The following is a 22,152-nucleotide window of genomic DNA, read 5'->3' as shown; positions in this document are numbered from 1 at the left end:
GTTATAAGGCTAACAATCGTCATTTGCAGCCAACATAAAGAATGTCCTGAGGTTGTAAGAAGGAGCTTTTAACAATTGTTGTACTTTTTTTTAAATATTTCATTTTATTGCTAGGTTTCAAAGAATATTACAAATTATTTATTTTGATTTGAGCAACTATGGTCTTCTTCTTAAGTGAAAAAGCATTTTTTGAAAGAACAGAAACTTCATAATAACCAAGTTAAGATAAAAGTGTTCGTCGCAGCGTGTTTTTCTTGAAGAAAACTATTACATCAGTATGATTTCTTTTTAATTCATCAAATATGAACAGTTATTTTGAAGTTTTACGAAAACTCAACTAAAGAATACAAATATTTATCATTTATTCCATCGCTAGTAAAATTTATGACAACGAATGTTTGTGCTGTGAAAATACACTAATTAATATAAAAAATGTCGTTGTCTGGAATTCAAACACTTAAATCTCGTGAAATATTTACTTTGAATTCTTGTTGTGCCGGAAACGTGTCAAAAAATTCAATTTGATGTTGGGCATCTTCAAATGTCGCAGTTTGATCCGATAACTTTTCTTCAACGGACCCCGTGGTATTATTTTTTCCATCACAAATACCAGAATAGAAATGGCATATCCTATGCCTGCCATAATCCAAAGCGCTCCAATATCAGCCCACGTTATGATCCCGTTCTCATCCCATAGTTCGTAGTTCACGTTGTGATGAGCTGCCCGATCATTCTCTTTCGTCCATCTATCCCACAATCCGGCTTCATTCACTTGCATCAGTTTGTAGGTAACTCTACCGATCAGTCCGAAATCATACTTCGCATGGTATTTTTGCCATTTCAGATCCCGGTTCAGGTTTAGCAAATAATACGTACGCCGTGCTTTAGATCCATACATTCCAAAACAAATAGCTACCTCTCGATCGATGAGAGCTTTTGCACTTCTGCAGCCTTGTAAATAGGCATACTGACAGCTACGCAGATTGTAGGAAAACTCAGACCCCTTTATCCAGACAATATTTGATCGGGCAAGCTCATCAAAGCGCTTCATGATACCTCGATAATCTGAAGAGAATCCCAGCTCTATTTTGCTATCGATGAACTCTTCGACCGTTCTGACCTCTGGAACATATTTTTGAGCCGTCATGTTGATAATTATTTTGGTTAGATAAGCCTCTGACAGTAGAAAGAGAAAAACGCCACAAACGAAGCAATAGAATCGTGTCCAGCGCGTTTGTCGATAGTCTGCCGTGGTGTCTCCGAACAAAAGTATAAGAATTAAGTTGTGAGGAAATTCGCTCGGAAAAATGACCATCAAACACATATCCAGAACGAGAACTACAATAATCGCAATCCAGGTGCTCACTTCAAAAGGATGCAACAGATGATAAAAGAAATCTCTATCCAATCTCTTTGGGACCATCAGGCAGAACGTATGGGTGTCACGAATGAACAAATGTTCGCCATAAGAACTCGAGGTATCGCGTGTAACAATATCAATCTCACCGCCTTTCAACATTCCATTGACAAGTTTGGTTCTGTTGGAAATGCTTATATACTTGGGCAAGTAATTCAATCGATAGCGTATTCGTAAGGAATCAAATATCGCCTCCAGTGAGTTGATATCTACACCACGAAGTTGTCCATTTCGGTCTTCATATGTAAGCAAAGGATGTATTGATATCCACAGTTTTACTTCGTAATCCGAATAGTCTTGCAGGTCGTCGAAAACAATGTCCATCGAAATGTTTCCGAAGAACAAACGCGATTGTTGCCCGGTATTTGAAATTCGATGAATTAAAATTGAGTGTATACCGACTTCTAGAACCAAAACATGGGCAGGAGAGAGACGCCTTGCTATGAACTTGAATTGATTCGAAACTTCTCCCTCGACCAATAGCAGGTGATATTCATATTGTCTGCTGCTGGTAGAAATTGCGGGTCCTTTTTCGCTCATCATGAAATTGAGCTCTGCAACGTCCTTACAGGTCAGAATGTGAATCGCTTTAGTATTACCATGTAGCGGTATCATCGTTTCAGCATTACTCAGTGGAATGTTCGCTAGCCAACGACGAAGTGATTCAACAATGTTTTCGATGATCGTACTATGCTTAAACTCCGCGTGCATTACAACATCAACTGTACCCACGGTACTTGTTGCAATGTACTGGATGGCGTTCTTCAGCCAATCGATGGATTCGTTAGCTTGAAAATCATCCTGGACTTCTATTTTGGCCTCCACTTTGCCCAGGAAAAGAAGTAGCAGAACTGTTATCCAGTATCGTTCAAGCATGATTGATTGAGTCGAGGACACGTTGCTCTTAGTTTCACCTATGTTTGAATAAAGCCTTTTCTGAAAATTGATATGAATTATCAATAATTGTCGGTAATTTAGAACTTAGGTTAATGTCATCTGATAAGTACGTGAATTGATGGCAATTATTCGACGGATTTTTTTCCAACACTTCAACGTTATCAGTTCTTTGTTCTGCGAAAAAAAAGAAATATTTCAAAAATCTATTCAAAACAATCAATCCCACACTCCCACACAAAGAATTTTTGAAACTTCAACCTAAGGGCAACCTTCGGAACCTTCTGTCTAGCTTAAGGGGGGGGGTAGGGTCTAACGGGTAAAAAAAACACCATTTTCACGATTTTTTTCTAGAGCTATCGTTTAAACAAATGTATTCAAATTTTTTGCATTATACAAAGCATTGTTAAAAGAACATTTAGTAATTTTTTCGTTGAAAAATATTGAAAAATGAGCCGGTGACGAAGCAATTTCGAGGATGCCTTTTAGAAAACAGGATTTGCGGTGGACACTGTATCTCAGCACAGAATCATCTGATGTCAAAAAATCAGAGCAAAATATTTTTAATAGATGTTTTTCTGGACCCCAACGTTTTTATTTAACTTAAAAAATTTTTTATGAAATTTCTGTGGCTGTTTGAAGTAAAAATTACGATTTTTCACGAAAAAATCCGCCATTTTTCATCTGTAAAATCTCCCCAAAGTACAAAAAAAGAAAAAAGAAAAACGTTGGGGTCTGGTATTTTATATGTATATGATTTTTTATATGAAGAAGGCGAAATATATTACTCAGAAACGTCGGATGAAAAAGGAAAACGCTAATTTTTTAAATAATTTGATTGAATCCAAAAATTTTCCAAAATATTACCACGAAATGATGCGATATGGCTTCCCCAAAAATGTTTTATACAAAACAACAAGTGATACGCCAAAATTTTAACCATGACGTATGCTTAACATCAGTTTCTACCAATTTCAATTAAATCATATAGAAATATTGCAAGTGTAACTGAAATATAGCTAAAAACATAAAGTTGCGCATTTAACCCGCTCGGTTTGGGGAATCGGCTTTTATGACTACTTTCATTATAAAATAATACTCACAAAAACAGTAAAAAAAATTTAACAGAAAAATTACTCTAACCAGGGTGGGTTTCCCAGACTTTTATTGTCAATTTTCGTCAGAATATAGCAAAATTTTCAACATATTTCATTGAATTGATTGTTCATAACACGAAAATCATTGAACTCTTAGACGAACTCGATTCTATTTTAAGGTTTTTATCACGTTTTCTTATAAGAATAAAAAAGACCTCCTAAACAAAATTGTTATGGGTTTTTGAACCATGTTTACAAAAAAAAAAATTAAAAATGGTGGTTTATGACTAAATTAGGGTAAATTTTGAAAAACCACTAATCCTATCTAGACGCAGTGTTTGGATTCCTCTAAAAATTAAATTTTTGAATGATTCTTTTGATTGTTTTCTTATGGAATTCAGGGCTAAAAAGTTCACTTTTAGACACTGAAAACAGTAGGGGAAAACTGTACAAGACGCACCAGCGGGGTAAGATGGCCCATGTCATTCTTTCTCAAATATACACTAACCTACGGCTTAGAATGAAGATTTTCTTCATTTTTATTGTAGCAAACAAGCTTTTTCATCATTCAATAGATGAAAAGTTCACAAAATCTACTTAAGTTCTTAGAAGCAAAGGATTTAATGGAATCAGCGTGAATCTTGTTATTTTTCATAAGTAACATATAAGGTTTCATGGTAAAACAGCCTGCGCAATCTGATTAAACTACAGCTTATCGTTTTACCACTCATGTGTACTTTCCGAAGACTATAAATATTTTGTTGTATTTTATTAACTTCCTACAAATTTTATCAAAAATCACTCATATGAAAATTGGGGCAGAATGCCCACAAGACCACGTGTTTTACGCTCAAATTTTGAATGCTGTTAACTTTTGAGAAAACCTGAATATCAAAACAAAATGCCATTCTTTTTATTTGCTGACTCCCAAATTACGATAACAATGCATAGTTATAACATATTTTGTCCTTGTTCGAGTTAAAACGGTGCACCAATATTCGACTCGAAAAAATTATCGGCCGCCATGTTTGCCGCAATATCACTATATCAGTCAAAAAAATTGAATTTCGTTGCCTACTTGAAGGCGTTTTATTTATAAGGATGTAAAAAAGTGTATTTTGAAAAGCGAAATTTTCGATGAGTTTAGCAATACATAATGATTTTTAGCCAAAGAATGGTAGTTTACAAAAATACGAAGAACATGCAATTAAACATTCCGTATCATCATTGTTCTATTTTTTACCACCCTTCCTGTTTGGTGCATTCTGTCCACTAGTTTTGGCGTTCTGCCCCGCGGTTTGTTTTCTGGCTGTTTTAGTTTTTTACAAAAATATAGTTAAAATCGTGTTTTTATCATATTTTTTTTCTTTATGATAATACGTAATGGTTCTTAAATGATTGATATCGCTGTAAATAGCAATTTTGCCTAGCTGGTGCGTCTTGTACAGTTTTACCCTATCTAAATGCGATAGTTTTCGAAACCTATTATTTTTTGCTTGCAAAAGTACAGTCCTCGATCTACTTGATCAGAAATTTTGAGACATTTGGAAAAGTCGTTAACATGTGGCTATTTGATAAGATGCATTTCTTGTAGGTCAATACATAGATTGTCAAAGGAGTTTTTCGAATTTGCCTAAAATTGTGTATGCAACTCGTGGCAAGATTCGACTTGTTCAGCACTCAACGTAATTATCCAACTCGGCAAGCCTCGTTAGATAAATTTACGACTCGTGCTTAGGAGATCAATTTTTGCAACTTTTAGGACTGCATAACTAATTAGAAACCATTCTGCAAACAATGTTTTTGCATCGTTTCAAATTTCTAATTGCAGAACATGGAAATCACGATCTCTATTCTGAATTACGATTTCAGAAGTTTAAAAATGGACAACAAGTTACACAGTCTTGATTTAACAGTTCTGGGGATTATTTAACAGCATATAAATGTTTCAGATATAGAAAAATTAAAACATTTTTTCAATTCTGATTCGCCCAATTGTTTTTATATTTCCCCTAAATTAAGAAATTTTAAATTTCGAAACGAATATTAAAAAAATGCTAAAGGAATTAAAGATTATGATATCTAAATTTATAAAAACAAAATCAAAAGTTTCGCTAATCAATCAAAATTGGACAAATAATGTTGTTTGTCAAAATGTAAATTTCTAATTTTGCAGTTTGAATTTATTACCATGAATTTTAAGTTCAAGATAAAATTTTGATTTATATTTGAAATCGCAAGAATTTTCAAAAGGAACAATGTATTTTTTTGTAGCAGCCATAAAAGTTTTAAAAGGCACGTTTCTAAATTCTCTACTGCATATGACTCCATATACGGTCTCAAATATTTTCTTAAATATGTTTAGCATGATTCAACAATTAATTACACTAGTTTACAGCATTTTTGAACTCAGTAAACTGAAGGTCATTTCCAATGTGAAATCGGGCGCTGAATCCGAAAACGAAATTCAAAAAAAACTCAGTAGAACCGTTTTTGAGTTATGCTCCAAATATGAAATTTCGAAAAAAATAAAAAAGTTCTTGTACTTAGATTAAAATATCTCGGACGGCATAACAGTAATTTGAAATCTCTCTTTTGCATATTGAAGGTGAATAAGTTTTCTATCGATCATTTGAACTTTGTTTTTGCATTTGATAAACAGTATTGTTGATATTAGTGACTTTATGAGAAAAAAAAATATAAAAAACGCATTTTTTTAGAAAAAAATTTGTTTTAACGAAAGTTTTAGACTCGATGATAGCATTTAAAAAATCTGATTTTCTTTTGCGCTTAAATGTGAATTTAAAACAAAGATTTCAAGTGGTTATTTATCAAAATCGGTTGAAAATTGAAGAAGTTATCGCTACTGTACCATAACTGAAATTTTTGGAGTTTTTAATAATTTAACGAACCGCAGTACACTTATCATAGTATAGGAAGAATGAAACATGATAAATCTCACTCGCTCCAAGTCAAAATTATTTATTAGCTTACCAGAAGGTCACATGCCAAGTTTCAGGAAGATCTGACCATAGGGAGGGGTTGCTTAAGTCTCAAACGTGAATAAAATTTTGAGGTATTTTGCCCGGAAGGAACGAAAAATACTGGTTTTTCATCAATTACTTTTTTCATCACTAGCTGATTGTTTTTTATGGTTGATTTTCTTAAAGCCTAAGTTAAGACAAATATTTCACCCGAAGACTGTAACTCGATTGGATTTGAAGCAGAAAAGTTATTGCGGTTCAAAGATTGTATTTTGGTCGAAAATTGTCGTATGAAACGCAATGCGTAAAAAGTACTCATTGCGTATTGGGCAAAATTTGCGGCCTTTGAACCGCAATAACTTTTCTGTTTCTAATCCAATCGAGTTACAGTCTTCGGGTGAAATATTTGTCTTAACTTAGGCTTTAAGAAAATCAACCATAAAAAATTTATGGTCATTAAGCTAAAAAAAACACTGGGCCGTGCGTAAGATAATTGTCTTGTGTTGAACTGTCGAACTAAACACTATCACTGAAAAATTATTATATTGGTATTTTTTTTTTTCAAATGTTCAACAAAGAGTAATGGATTCAAAATTTAACTTCAATTGATTTGTTTTTATATGATTAATAGTTTTTTAATGATTGTAATAATGTGCGAAACTTGAACCAATTTTAATAGACTTTTTGAAGTTCTCATCTCATTGCTGGAGGCCGTTTTAAACTCTGGGTCCGGTAAAATTTGAGATTTTTCTTCAATTTAGAGGGGCAATCGAAGAGAGATCAGAGTAGTTTATAAATTTCAAAACTTATGATAGTCTTCTTACACATTTTTTGAACTGTTAAATTCTGACTTGGAAATTTATATCATAATCCTAAATTTTGAATTTTGGGTTGAATCCCTGATCTTGAAACGAAAACTGAAATTCGATTTCATTTGTTAATTTTCCCGGCTTTGCGTCTAAATTCCCGTTTTTTTCCGGTGCGATTTTCAATTCCCGGTTTTCCCGGTTCTGTGGCAACCCTGTCTAACGTTTATAAAACAGATGTCCGCTCATGTGCATGAAATTTTCCGACTCCTATCTATTGGAATATTTCAGAAAATCAGTATTTTCCTTAATATCCTTAAATATGACGTGCCAAAGAGAGAATGTGACTTTAGTCAGACCCATCGGAAGCAGAAACAGCCAAAAAAAGTACCAAACAGGCTGAAACCGTGAAACCGAGGTTTCGGAAAACCTACGACAAACTTCTAACCAAGAAGTCGGGCTGTGTTTTCATGGATAATGCCTGGCCCACAATTTTATACCTCACCGGAAGGGTAAGAATGTTCCTACATCAGTGTAAGCCATTTAAACTGAAAAATTTTAAAAGAAGGTAATGCTTTGTTAAGCCATATGTGAATGTGGTTAACTGTCTCGTCCATTCATAGCTACAGATACAATGATTGGTAAAAATTACGTGCAAGAATGTTAACATCAAAGGTTACTAGTGCTACCCTCAATAAAATAGCATTTAAAAAACTTCCGAAAAAGCGTCATACCCAGGATTTTAAAAATCGATTTACAATTTCAGCAGAATTGGAATTCTGTCGATTTCGCTATAACGCCGATTGCCACCGATCAAAAAGCTATTTCATAAACGTCTCTATCAGAGACGTATCCCAAAAATAGAACTAACATGAACCTGAAACGACATTACGGTTATAAGGCCAACGAGCGTCGCTGCCTACATTTACAACTAACAGAAGGAATGTCATGAGGTTGTAGGAAGAAGTTTTTAACAATTATTGTACTTTTTTTAATTCATTTCATTGCTTTATTTTGTTCGATTTGATCAACTATAAAGAAAACTAAAGTGAAAAACCATTTTTTGAAAGAACAGAAACTTCATTGTAACCATTTAAAGATAAAAGTGTTCGTCGGAGTATGTTTTCCTTGAAGATAACTACTAAATCTGTATAATTTATTTCTTATTCAAAAATGTGAACAATTATTTTGAAGTTTTACAGAAATTCAACTTCAGAATACAAATATTTATCATTTATTCCATCGCTAGTTAAATTTATTACAACGAATGTTTGTGCTGTGAAAATAAACTAATAAAAATCAAACATGTGGTTGCCTGGAATTTAAACACTTAAATCTCGTGAAATATTTACTTTGAATTCTTGTTGTGCCGAAAACGTGTCAAAAAATTCAATTTGATGTTGGGCATCTTCAAATGTCGCAGTTTGATCCGATAACTTCTCTTCAACGGACCTCGTGGTGTTATTTTTTCCATCACAAATACCAGAATAGAAATGGCATACCCTATGCCTGCCATTATCCAAACCGCTCCAATATCAGCCCACGTTATGATCCCGTTCTCATCCCATAGTTCGTAGTTCACGTTGTGATGGACTGCCCGATCCATCTCCTTCGTCCATCTATCCCACAATCCGGCTTCATTCACTTGCATCAGTTTGTAGGTAACTCTACCGATCAGTCCGAAATCGTACCTCGCATGATATTTATCCCATTTCAGTTCCCGGTTCAGGTGCAGCAAATAATACGTACGCCGTGCTTTAGATCCATACATTCTAAAACAAATAGCTACCTCTCGTTCGATGAGAAATTTTGCAAGTTTGCAGTCTTGCAAATAGGCATACTGGCAGCTACGCAGATTGTAAGTAAACTCAGACCCCTGTATCCAGACAATATTTGATCGGGCAAGCTCATCAAAGTTCTTCATCATACCTCGATAATCCGAAGAGAATCCCAGCTCTATTTTGCTATCGATGAACTCTTCGACTGTTCTGACCTCTGGAACATATTTTTGAGCCGTCATGTTGATAATTATTTTGGTCAGATAGGCCTCTGATAATAGAAAAAGAAAAACGCCACAAGCGAAGCAATAGAATCGTGTCCAGCGCGTTTGTCGATAGTCTGCCGTGGTGTCTCCGAACAAAAGTATAAGAATCAAGTTGTGAGGAAATGCGCTCGGAAAAATGACCATCAAACACATATCCAGAACGAGAACTACAATAATCGCAATCCAGGTGCTCACTTCAAAAGGATGCAACAGATGGTAAAAAAAATCTCTTTCTAATCTCTTTGGGACCATCAGGCAGAACGTATGGGTGTCACGGATGAGCAAAGGTTCGCCGTAAGAACTCGAGGTATCGCGTGTAACAATATCAATCTCACCGCCTTTCAACATTCCATCGACAAGTTTGGTTCTGTTGGAAATGCTTATATACTTAGGCAAGTAATTCAATCGATAGCGTATTCGTAAGGAATCAAATATCGCCTCCAGTGAGTTGATATCTACACCACGAAGTTGTCCATTTCGGTCTTCATATGTAAGCAAAGGATGTATTGATATCCACAGTTTAACTTGGTAATCCAAATAGTCTTGCAGGTCGTCGAAAACAATGTCGTTCGAATGGTTTCCGAAGAACAAACGCGCGTGTTGCCCGGTATTTGAAATTCGATGAATTACAATTGGATGTTTATTGACTTCCAGAACCAAAACATGGGCAGGAGAAAGACGCCTTGCTATGAACTTGAACTGCCTCGAAACTTCTTCTTCGACCAATAGTAGATGATATTCATGTTGTCTGCTGCTGGTAGGAAGTGCGTGATCCTTCACGCTCATCAATAAATTGAGCTCTGCAACGTCTTTACAGGTCACAATATGAAACGATTTAGTTTTAACATTTGTCGGTATAATCGTTTCAGCATTACTCAGTGGAACGTCCGCTAGCCAACGACGAAGTGATTCAACAATGTTTTCAATGATCGAACTATGCTTAAACTCCGCGTGCATCACAACGTCCATTGTACCTTCGGTTCTAGTTGCAATGTACTGGATGGCGTTCTTCAGCCAATCGATGGGTTCGTTTGCTTGAAAATCATCCTGGACTTCTATTTTGGCCTCCACTCTGCCCAGGAAAACAAGAAGCAGAACTGTTATCCAGTATCGTTCAAGCATGATTGATGGAGTCGAGGACACGTTGCTCTAAATTTCACATATATTTGAATAAAACTTTTTCTGAAAACTGACTATCACTATCAGGTATCAGCAATTGCCGGTAATTTGGGATTTATGGTCAACGTCATTAGATAAATGCAGAAATTGATGGCAATCATTAGACGTAATTTTTTCTAACAATTCAACGTTATCAGTTTTTGTTCGGCGAAAAAAAAAATATCATAATGCTATTAAAAACAATCACATCCCACACTCCCACGCAAAGAACTGTTGAAACTTTCTTCGGAACCCTCTGTCTTACTAAAATAATAAAATAATAATCCCAATCCCACATCAAATTCCATACACCCTGCAGACGCTGTACATAACTAATTGTTGAGTATTCTCGCCTGAAAGTGAAGGTGGAAACAGGGTTGATTTAACGTTTGGGGGGCTCTGAGCAATTCTTTTCTGGAGGCCCCAAGTACATCCAGAGACCGGATCCCTGAAATCCATGCCATAAAAACGAAATTTTCATACACCTTATTGGAAAACTTCCAGAATAAAACATTGCTTAAAACAAAAGGTACTTTTCTTACTCCGTGGAAAATCGTCTGGTGTTCCGCAGGGTAGTCATCTTGGACCGCTCATCTTCGTGATTTTTATTTACGACCTGGAAAAATTTCTTCATTCGCCGAAACTGCTGTTCGTAGATGATCTTAAAATCTACCGGACCATCGACTCGATATTGGATTGTGTTGCGCTTCAGGAGGACATCGACCGATTAACTATTAGGGTGGTTCGGATTACACGGTATGGAAGTTAATGCCGTAAAATGTAATTGTATAAACTTTTTAAGAACCAGAGCCTCTGTTGTCTACGACTACGGTTTATGTGACACCTCTATCGAAAGAGTAACCTTTATCAAGACCTCGGAATAACATTTGACCAAAGGCTCTCATTTGTTCAACACACCGCGAAGTTTTCAATGATGTTTCGCACTTGTTTGACTTGTTACTAAATTTAAGTTTAAAAGTGCAATCCGTGACGTCACCTAACTTCATGTCTATGCAATTTAATTATAAGCTAATCTTAATCAATCAGTCTGTATGACAATAGTCAAAGACTGCAGAAATAAATAAATAAAAACCGCGAAGCGAGTTATCTGAAAATACTAGTCAATAAACCGAATAGTTGATATGGCGATGGCGATGACTTGTTTGAATATGTATGGGAGAGTGGGGAATCATGGGCCACTTTTTTTCGTTGTTCCATAACTTTTTTATTATAAAAGATATAATGAAAATAAAAAATGGAATGGTTTTGTACATTTTCAAGGTATCATAAGGTATTTTTTTAAATTTTTTAATAAGTTGTTTTCCCCTAATTCTGACGGTTTGAAAAAAAGCAATATTTTTTGGATTTTGAAAAATGGTGGGGAATCGTGGGCCACCAAATCCAAATTGACCAAATAACATGCAAAGTTTATGAGTTGACCCAAAACTGTGATTTCATAATTTATTTCGTTATATCAAAGCAATTTCAGATGATGAAATAAAAAAGAGAGCTGTGTATGATCGAATAGATTCCAAAACCTGGCTCGCGAACGTTTTGGCATAATTTCTTGTATAGGATGGACAAAATATTCTTCATATCTCTTCATTTGGCATAAGAAAACTTTACAGATAGGGAAAACGTATTTTAAGTTCTAAATGTGTATAAAAACATAAAAATATAGGTGGTTCTAGTTGTGTGGCCCACGATTCCCCACAAGCTATTATTTGCAAAATGGTTGCGTTTGTGTGACTTATTGATGTTTCATCAAAAATTCCTTTTCCACGTGAAAGATCATGACAAAACTAAGATCATAAGCGTATGATCTCATTTTTGTTATGGACTTAAGGTTACCCATCGATGAAATTAGCGGGTGTTTTTTAAATTATGTAAGTAAATTTTTATAACTTTTTTTAGCTTGATAAATAAAGGAAGCATATGATGCGTATTTCAGTCAACAACATATAGAAATATATGCTCACGCAAAGCGACGGCGATGACAGATGGTTTAAGATTTTTATCTCAACACACATCTGAAATATTAAAAGTGGCCCACGTTTCCCCATGGCCCACTATACCCCACTCTCCCCTACTTCACGTGTTTTTGTTTAGATTTATTCCACAATATTTCATATTGGTGACTTTTTTCTGAAAATGTCATCTTTTTTTTGTTTCTATTATAGCCGTTTAACCATCTTTGTGGATATTGAAAAACTTATCCGGTACAATTGTGTTCGATATTTACTCTTGGGCTCAAACTCACGGACATCTGCTCAGGAAGTGACTGACTTGCCAACTCAGCTGTATCTAAAGCCCAATAGAAAATGTTTTCATTCAATGTGTTTTTCAAAGAAATTAGCTGGTAAGTAATGCATTTTTTTATTTTATTTTCATAATCTTAAATTCGATTTTGTTTCAGGATTTGCCCAAAGAAATAAGCGGAAAATCAACGAATCACAGTACCAGCCCCGAAAAAATAAGCACCATGAAAAGAAAAAATATTCAAAAAAAAGTGTCGTTTTATCCGCTATAAGCCATTAGACTGAGTCGATTTGGGGTCATTTTCGAATTTCTCAAACCCTGGGGTCTCAAAAGCTTCGTTTTGGTCCAAAACTCATTCATGATTTTTCGCAGAATTTTTAAGTGATGTTTACATGAGTAAATTTGGACTTTTAGGTTTGTATGGGAAAATTGAATATTTTGTACTGAAAAATCAACATCATTTTTGTTTCTTCTGTGCAACCGAGCCAACTAATGGTTTTTGTGCCAATTTATAAATTCTTCAAAGGAAATTTTCCGATGAACAATTTTGTCGAAGACGGTAAATTCGTATCTTATTAGACAAAAAAGTTATTAGCTGTTTAACAGGGGTATGTCTTTTGGCATTGATAAACAATAAATTCAATTGACACCACTGCTTGTGCCCCGCGAAGTATTGCATGAAAAGTAGTCATGCAATACCTCGCAAGGCACATAACAGTGGTGTCTATTGAATTTATTGTTTATCAATGCCAAAAGACATACCCCTGTTAAACAGCTAATAACTTTTTTGTCTAATAAGATACGAATTTACGGTCTTCGACAAAGTTGTTCAGCGAAAAATTTCCTTTAGGAATTTTATAAATTGGCACAAAAACCACCAACTGGCTCGGTTGCACAGAAGAAACAAAAATGATGAACATTTTTCAGTACAAAATATTCAATTTTCCCATACAAACCTAAAAGTCCAAATTTACTCATGTAAACGTTACTTAAAAATTCTGCAAAAAATTATGGATGAGTTTTGGACCAAAACGAAGCTTTTGAGACCCCAGGGTTTGAGAAATTCGAAAATGACCCCAAATCGACTCAGTCTAATAAGCCATATCAAGGTGAGTACCCCTTAAAGCGTACATCGGCTTTATCCTTTAAAACAGGCTGGGTGGCCCGCGAAGTTTTTTTCAAATTTTTATTCCTTAACTTTTTTCTACAATGAATTGTTAGGAAAGTTTATTTATTTATTTATTTATTTATTTATTTATTATAATTGAATTCATCGAACATAAATGTTGAAATGAAAAGGTTTAGTTACAATCAAATTAATAAAACAATTTGGACTGACGAATTCAACGAATAAATCGGCTGGATGATTCTTCGAACTGATGTAGGTGCTCAGCATCCTGAAACATACGCATCATTGCACTGAGTGGTTCATTGTAGCCATACGATGTTCGGTGGATTTGATGTGACAGCAACGAATTAAATCGCAGAGTTCTCGATGGGGCACTGAGGTTTATCATCCTTAGAAGATTTGGCGATTGAACTTCTCCATTTATAATCTTAACAACGAAAGAAGCCTGTTGAGTCTTTCGGCGACATTCGAGGGTTTCGAGACCCAAAAGCTGACACCGATCTGAATATGCTGGAAGATCTTCGGGATGACGCCAAGGCAGGTGTCGCAAGGCGAATCTGACAAACCGCTTCTGTACACGTTCAATCCTCAAAATCCAACTTAGTTGATACGGAGCCCAAACTACAGCAGCATGCTCAGTTATAGATCTGACGAGGGCGCAGTACAGTGATTTTAAGCACAAAGGATCTTTGAATTCACGTGACACTTTGGTGATGAAGCCGAGCTGACGATTCGCTTTGTTGATAACTGAAGAGCGTTGACTGTTGAAAGTGAGCTGCGCATCAAAAATCACGCCAAGATCATCCACTTCAAAGACCCTTTTCAAAAACTGGCTGCCGATACCATAGTCATAAGGGATCGGTGTCTTATTCCGGTGAAAAGTTATCACAGAGCATTTTGAAACACTGACTGTTAGTTTGTTCAGTTTACACCATTCATCAAACTGGTTCAGCAGAGATTGGATGCGAATGCAATCAGCAGTACACATTCCACTGGCAGAAATATTTTAACGTCATCAGCGTAACCAATTTTCGTTCCGTCTTCTAGGCTTGTAATCAAATCGTTAAAAAATAGCGCAAATAATAATGGCCTCAAATTACTCCCTTGAGGGACGCCAGATCGATTGGTAAAAGGATATGAAATGCTAGTGCCGTACTTGATCCTTATGCAGCGCTCGGTAAGAAAGGATTTCAGCCAAGCAATCATGTTGTCATGAATGCCAAGCTTGGCAAGCTTAGCGAGCAAAATCTTATGGTCAATCGCGTCAAAAGCGGCTTTGATATCTGTATACACCGCATCGACTTGTTTTTTATTTTCCAACTGATTGAGGCAAAACGACGTGTATTCTATGAGGTTAGTACTCACCGATCTACCAGGCATGAAACCATGCTGTTCAGGTGCGATGTACTGCGATGAAGCGCGTAAAAGGGCTTGATCAACAATTATTTCAAAGAGCTTAGACCCTGCAGACAAACTGGTAATACCACGATATTGCTTAACGTCTCGACGTTCGCCATTTTTGTACACCGGAAACATAAACGAATTTTTCCATTTGTCTGGAAATTTTCTTTGCTGGAATGATCTGTTGTAGATTTTAGCCAGAGGCAAGGAAAGACCTTCGATGCAGCGACGATAGATAACAGCTGGAATCCCATCAGGTCCAGGAGCAAATGAGCTTTCAAGCTTTTTCGCAGAGCACTCAATAAGATCTTGATTAATTTCAAAAGTATTCAAGTCAAAAACATCGACAGGTACATGATTGATGGCTTCACTGCACTCTCTTTCGGATGAAACGGTGTTCAGAAAAACTGACTCGAAATGCTCTGCAAATAAGTTGCAGCAGGTATCTGGGGAGTTACCGACAGCATCATTGTAGAAAACGGAAGTAGGTAAACAGCTCGTTTTACGTTTTGCGTTTACGAAAGTCCAAAAACTTCGCGGGCTACTGCGTAAACTAGATTGTAAGCGTAGGACGTGAAGCTCATACAACGATACGTTTAGTCTACGGTAAGCACCGCTTGCTGCTTTGAACTGTTGTTGAAAATCCTCTGTTCGATTTTTTCTCAGTTTGCGAAGACAAGCATTTTTTTCCCGTCGTAGTCGCCGCAAGGTGGGCGTGCTCCAAGCGGGTGTCATAGGCGCTTTAAATCTGGGAACGTGCGAATTCAACCATGTACAGATCAAGTTGCAGAACGATTCTGTCATAGCATCAACTGATGAGTCTCCGAAAACTGCATCCCAGTCAATACTGTTCAAGTATTGAAAGAGCAACGAAAAGTCCGTTTTCTGGAAATTTAAAGGCCTATTCCTAGGATCGGAGGTGTTTCGAGAACCGTAATTGGTATACATAGCAGCAGGTAAATCGAAGACGATAGGTGGGTGATGTATGTCTATCGGTACGAGCACATCGGGAGCATTTCTAGTTACAATTAGTTCCTCACTTGAGCCAAAAACAAGATCCAGTATCCGTCCGAGATATGGCACAGAAAATAATTTTTTTCCCGTTGATGTTCGCTGCAACACAAACTTGTTCTAAATAGGGTGTCCAAACTTAGATGAGTGGTTCTCGACGAAAAGTACGAAATTTCATCAAAACAACATCGGGATAATCTTTTTATTATTTTTTCTTAAAAGTGCAGTAAAAACCCTACAATTTGAGCATCAAAAATTTTTATTTCGTTTACATAGCTCCGAGATAGACCCTTTTTAATGCGTCCAGATTTGTAGTGATCCATGCTTTAGTACCAGTAGAAAATAGTTTTGAGTATGACTTGTAAGCGAGGAAAACTAGCGTCACTAGTTTGTTAGTACCAACTACTATTATTAATACCGAAAAAATTTCAACATGTGACCAGTCAAGTGAAAGGGTTATCTATATGGGTCTGAGAGGAGAGAATTCCATTTATATCTTCGTTCTTAATAGTCTTAAGCTTGCCACTGAAGTCCAAATAAACAACAGATAGACTTATGAAGTCCAAGCAAAGGTTGTATTTTTCTTAGCTCTTCTGGCCTTAGACGTCTGAATATCACTCCCTGTTCGAGAGTGATTGACCCCGTAAAAAGTGTGGCAAAACTGAAGGTCACTGACTTGACAGGATCATTCCATAACAAGCGACCATAAAAATGCATTGACTCTCTCCGATTTGGCCTTTAATTCGAGGGATGACTTATTGTAATATTGATAAGAAAAATCCAAAGTTTTGGGTTAATCGGACCACCTCCCAATCCAAAAATGACAGCTTTCCTTCCGTAAAACTTCCTAAATAAAATTAACCTATGTTTTGCTTGGATGTGGTATCGTGCCATTATGAAAAAACTGTGAAGGAAGCATAAAAAGTCATCGATGATGGTTTTCTGTACGAAGGCAGACAAACTGCTTAACTTGTTTAAAGGATGAGCAAAAAGAAGCTTGTAAAATCAATCATTAAAAAGAAGTGATTCAAAGTATGCAAAAAGATGGAACACGTGCAGCCCAAAAAATTTGATCGATGCATTTTTTAATTGAACATATTTTAAACACCCCTTGACAGATAATTTTAGAGATGTTAACATAACATAACTTCGTAAATTACATCAATAATGATCCATTTATCTCAAAGTTATTCAAAAAAGACCATGTTTCAAGGGCAATCCTTTAATACAACTATTCAAGTTTTGCAAGATTACTGGTTGTCGGACAGAGTATTTCTAAGAGATTATTTTAAAACTGTTTAATCAATACTAGCTCATCACATGTAAACAGGAACAGGAAAAATGATATCGGGTTAAAAAAAATTTAAAAAAGGATTAATTTTCATATAAGACTTTATTTCAACGAATGTTTGCACTGTAAAAAAAAATATAATTAAGAAATTGATATCAAACTTTTGGTTGCCTGAAATTCAAACACTTCAATTCTGTGCTAAACTTACTTCGATTGAATTTTTTGAAATTATTTTTTGTGCCAAAAACGTGCCAAAAGCTTTAATTTGATGTTGGGCATCTTCAAATGTCGCAGTTTGATCCGAAAGCTTCTCTTATACGGACCACGTGGTAATACTTTTTCCAACACAAACACCAGAATAGAAATAGCGTATCCTATGCTTGCCATTATCCAAACTGCTCCAATATCAGCCCACGTTATGATCCCGTTCTCATCCCATAGTTCGTAGTTCACGTTGTGATGAGCTGCCCGATCATTCTCTTTCGTCCATCTATCCCACAATCCAGCTTCAATCACTTGCATCAGTTTGTAGGTAACTCTGCCGATCAGTCCAAACTGAAATTTCGCATGGTACTTTTGCCAGTTAAGTCCCCTGTTTAGTTCCAGCAAATAATATGTACGACGTGCTTTGGATCCATACATTCTATAACAAATAGCTACCTCTCGATCGATGAGAGCTTTTGCATTTTTGCATTCTTGCAAATAGGCATACTGAGAGCTACGCAGATTGTATGAAAACTCAGACCCCTTTATCCAGGCAATATTTGCTCGAGCAAGCTCATCGAACTCCTCCATCATACCTCGATAATCCGAAGAGAACCCCAGTTCGATTTCGCTATCGATGAACTCTTCGATCGATTTGACCTCTGGAACATATTTTTGAGCCGTCATGTTGATAATTATTTTGGTCAGATAGGCCTCTGACAGTAGAAAGAGAAAAACGCCACAAGCGAAGCAATAGAATCGTGTCCAGCGCGTTTGTCGATAGTCTGCCGTAGTGTCTCCAAACAAAAGTATAAGAACCAAGTTGTGCGGGAATGCCTTTGGAAAAATGACCACCAAACACATATCCAGTACGAGAACTACTATAATCGCAATCCAGGTGCTTATGTCAAATGGATGCAAAAGATGATAGAAGAAATCTCTCTCCAATTTCTTTGGGACCATCAGGCAGAACGTATGGGTGTCACGAATGAATAAATGTTCGCCATAGGCACTCGAAAGATCCCGTGTAAAAACATCAATCTCACCGTCTCTCAGCTTTTCGTTAACAAGTTCGATTCTTTTAGAAATGCTTATATGCTTAGGCAAGAAATCCAGTCGATAGCGTATTCTTAATGAATCAAATATTGCCTCCAGTGTGTTGATATCTACACCGCGAAGTTGTCCATTGCGGTCTTTATAAGTAAGCAAAGGATGTAATGACATGCACAGTTTAACTTCGTAATCCGAATAGTCTTGCAAATCGTCAAAAACGATGTCATTCGAATGGTTCCCGAAAAACAAACGCGATCGTTGCCCAGTATTTGAAATTCGATGAACTACTATTGGATGCTTATTGACTTCCAGAACCAAAACATGGGCAGGAGAAAGACGCCTTGCTGTGATCTTGAACTGACTCGAAACTTCTCCTTCGACCAATAGTAGATGATATTCATGTTGTCTGCTGCTGGTATGAAGTGCATGATCCTCCACGCTCATCAATAAATTGAGATCTGCAACGTCCGTACAGGTCACAATGTGAAACGATTTAGTTCTCACATTTGCCGGTATCACCTTTTCAGTCTTACTCAGTGGAATGTCCACTAGCCAACGACGAAGTGATTCAACAATGTTTTCAATGATCGAACTATGATTAAACTCCGCGTGCATCACAACGTCCATTGTACCTTCGGTTCTAGTTGCGATGTACTAGATGGCGTTCTTCAGCCAATCGATGGATTCGTTAGCTTGAAAATCATCCTGAACTACTAGTTCTGCCTCCACTCTGGCCAGAAACCCAGAGAGTAGCAGAACTGTTATCCAGTATCGCTCAAGCATGATTGGTTGAGTCAAAGACACGTTGCTCTAAGTTTCACCTATATTTGAATAAAGCTTTTTCCGAAAATTGACCATCATTATCAGTTATCAGTAATTGTCGGTCGTTTAGGTCAATGTCATCTGATAAATACATAAGTTGGTGGCAATCATTCGACGTTATTTTTTCCAACACTTCAACGTTAACAGTTTTTTTTACTGCGTAAATAAAAATCCTTCACAACGCTATTAAAAACAATCACTGCGACCTTTGAGCTGCCTATGGAGTCCTCCAGTTTAAATAATAGAAGGTGTTCCACAACAAACTGCATCACGCAGTTGGAAATTAACCATTGGGGTTTTTCCATTGAACATTTGGAAAGCTGTTCCAGATTTTCCCATTGGGAAACCCGTGACCAGGGTTGATAAATTTTGCCTCGTTCTTGGCGAAATACGACTGAGAGTCGCGTGTGTCCAGCGGCGAGAGGAGAAAGTCGGATGTCGATACGATGTCCACCGGTTGGAGAATCCAGAGGTGAAAAGGGCATACGTTGAACAGCTTGAATCCCGAGCCTTGGAATTGCCTACAGACGGAACAGTCGAAGAACAGTGGTATAGAATCAAGAATGCCTTTATTATGACGAACGATGGTATTCTCGGTAAATTCTGTGGAAGAAGAAGTGAATGGATGTCGGATGAAACCTGGAGAATGGTCGATGATCGGAGAAAGGCGAAAGTCGGAATTGAGCAGGCATGTACCGGGTCAGCCAAAGCAGCCGCCCGCTTACGATATGCGGAGCTGGAAAAGACAGTTAGCCGAATAGGGAGAAAGAGCCGCCGCCTAAGTGGTGTAAGGACTCATGCAAAAGAATGCCGCTAAAATACCAAGATAGATAGAACAGATCAGCTCATACGGTGTACTGAGCACTTCGAACAACTCTTTCGAGTCACGAATAGCGATGGCCAACAGAACCCGTAGCTCGAAGCGCCAACAGTAAGTCGCATTAATTGCGTCAAATCGGAAGCGCCCTCGCTGGCTGAAATAGAAGCCGCAATCAAAGCCATGAAATCCAACAAAGCACCTGGGTTCGATTGCATCCCTGCTGAAATGCTGAAAGCCGACCCTGCCTTGTCAGCACAAATGTTGCACCGTCTTTTCTCTGACATCTGGGATACTGCAACATTCCCGGCCGACTGGATGCAGGGTATCTTCGTAAAGGTCCCAAAGAAAGGAGACCTGACAGAGTGCGGTAACTGGCGAGGCATAACGTTGATCTGTACAACCCTCAAAGTACTCTGCAAAGTGACCATGAATAGGAACGAGAAGAATATTGACGCTACACTCCGACGGCAACAAGCTGGATTCTGATCCGGACGATCATATATGGACCACATCACAACGCTACGAATAATACTGGAAAAAAACCGACGAATTCCAGGATTCTTTTTTGCTGATGTTCATTGATTTCGAAAAAGCATTCGACCCACTGAACCACGAATACATTTGGGCTGCGCTAAGACGAAGAGTCAGTAAGAGGCATTTTCGTGCAAGGTCTTGCACGACGGAGTCTTATCCGATCCCATCCTGGTAACTGTGAAACAGGTATGAATGTATCTTATCACCGCTTCTTTTTCTAATCGTAATGGATGAGATTCTGATTGGATCGATTGACTTTGCACCGAACCGAGGATGGCCGTGGAATCCTTCAGCAATTGAGCGACTGAACGACCTTGACCTGGCAGACGATATTGTTTTGCTCGCCCAAACACAACCGGACATGCAGAGCAAACTCGACGACCTCACCGAAAGTTCCAAGGCAGCAGGTCTCAAAGTCAATGTCGGAAAGACCAAGTCGATGGAGATCAACACAGGAAATCCCTCCAGTTTCATGGTAGCTGGGCAACAAGTTGAGAAAGTGGAGTGCTTCCAGTATCTTGGTAGCCAGATAACGCCTGATGGTGGTACCAGGAAAGACATCGAAACCCAGATCAGAAAGGCCCGATTTGCGTTTGCGAGTCTCCGAAACATCTGGCGGTCGCGCCAGATCTCTCTACGAACTAAGATCCGAATCTTCAACTCAAACGTCAAATCCGTATTGCTGTACGGATGTGAAACTTGGTGCACATATGCGGTAACGACGTGAAAACTGCAAGTACCTATTTGTAAACCGCTGTCTGCGGAAAATCATCCGCGCTTGGTGGCCTGGCAACTGGATCTCAAATGAGGAACTACATCGCCGGTGTCATCAAAGGGCGCTAGAAATTGAGATTCGGGAACGTAAGTGGAGATGGATTGGGCACACGCTGCGAATAGATGAGAACGAGATTTGCAGAGAGGCGCTTGAATGGAATCCAGAAGGACATCGAAGAAGAGGCAGACCCAGAATCATTCAATTGTGTTGGCACGGAACAATCTTTTTTCATAATACAGGGTGTTCTCTGCTTGATCTGCTTTTTACGAACTCACCATCTTTGCAAGTTCAATCAAATTTCTCTCCCAGGAATATCAAACCATTTAATTTATTGTACGCTCAATTTCGAACTTGTTGAGTCGATTGTCGGATATTGGTATCGCGATTGTTCATGTTACGATCTCGAATGCTTAAATTCTGCTCTGTAAGACTTATGTTATGAAACGTTTACTA

The 22,152-nt window shown here is 37.4% G+C and overlaps 1 protein-coding gene across 1 annotated transcript in view; it reads right to left on the bottom strand.

Moving 5' to 3' along the window:
* Positions 1-22,152, bottom strand: part of LOC129745646 (endophilin-A-like) — an 89,534-nt gene that overhangs the window by 28,943 nt on the left and 38,439 nt on the right. The gene's annotated exons all lie outside the window — the stretch shown is intronic.

This window comes from Uranotaenia lowii, chromosome 2, assembly GCF_029784155.1.
Source record: "Uranotaenia lowii strain MFRU-FL chromosome 2, ASM2978415v1, whole genome shotgun sequence".
Classification (NCBI taxonomy): Eukaryota; Metazoa; Arthropoda; class Insecta; order Diptera; family Culicidae; genus Uranotaenia; species Uranotaenia lowii.
This window is presented reverse-complemented; position numbering and strand designations above follow the sequence as displayed.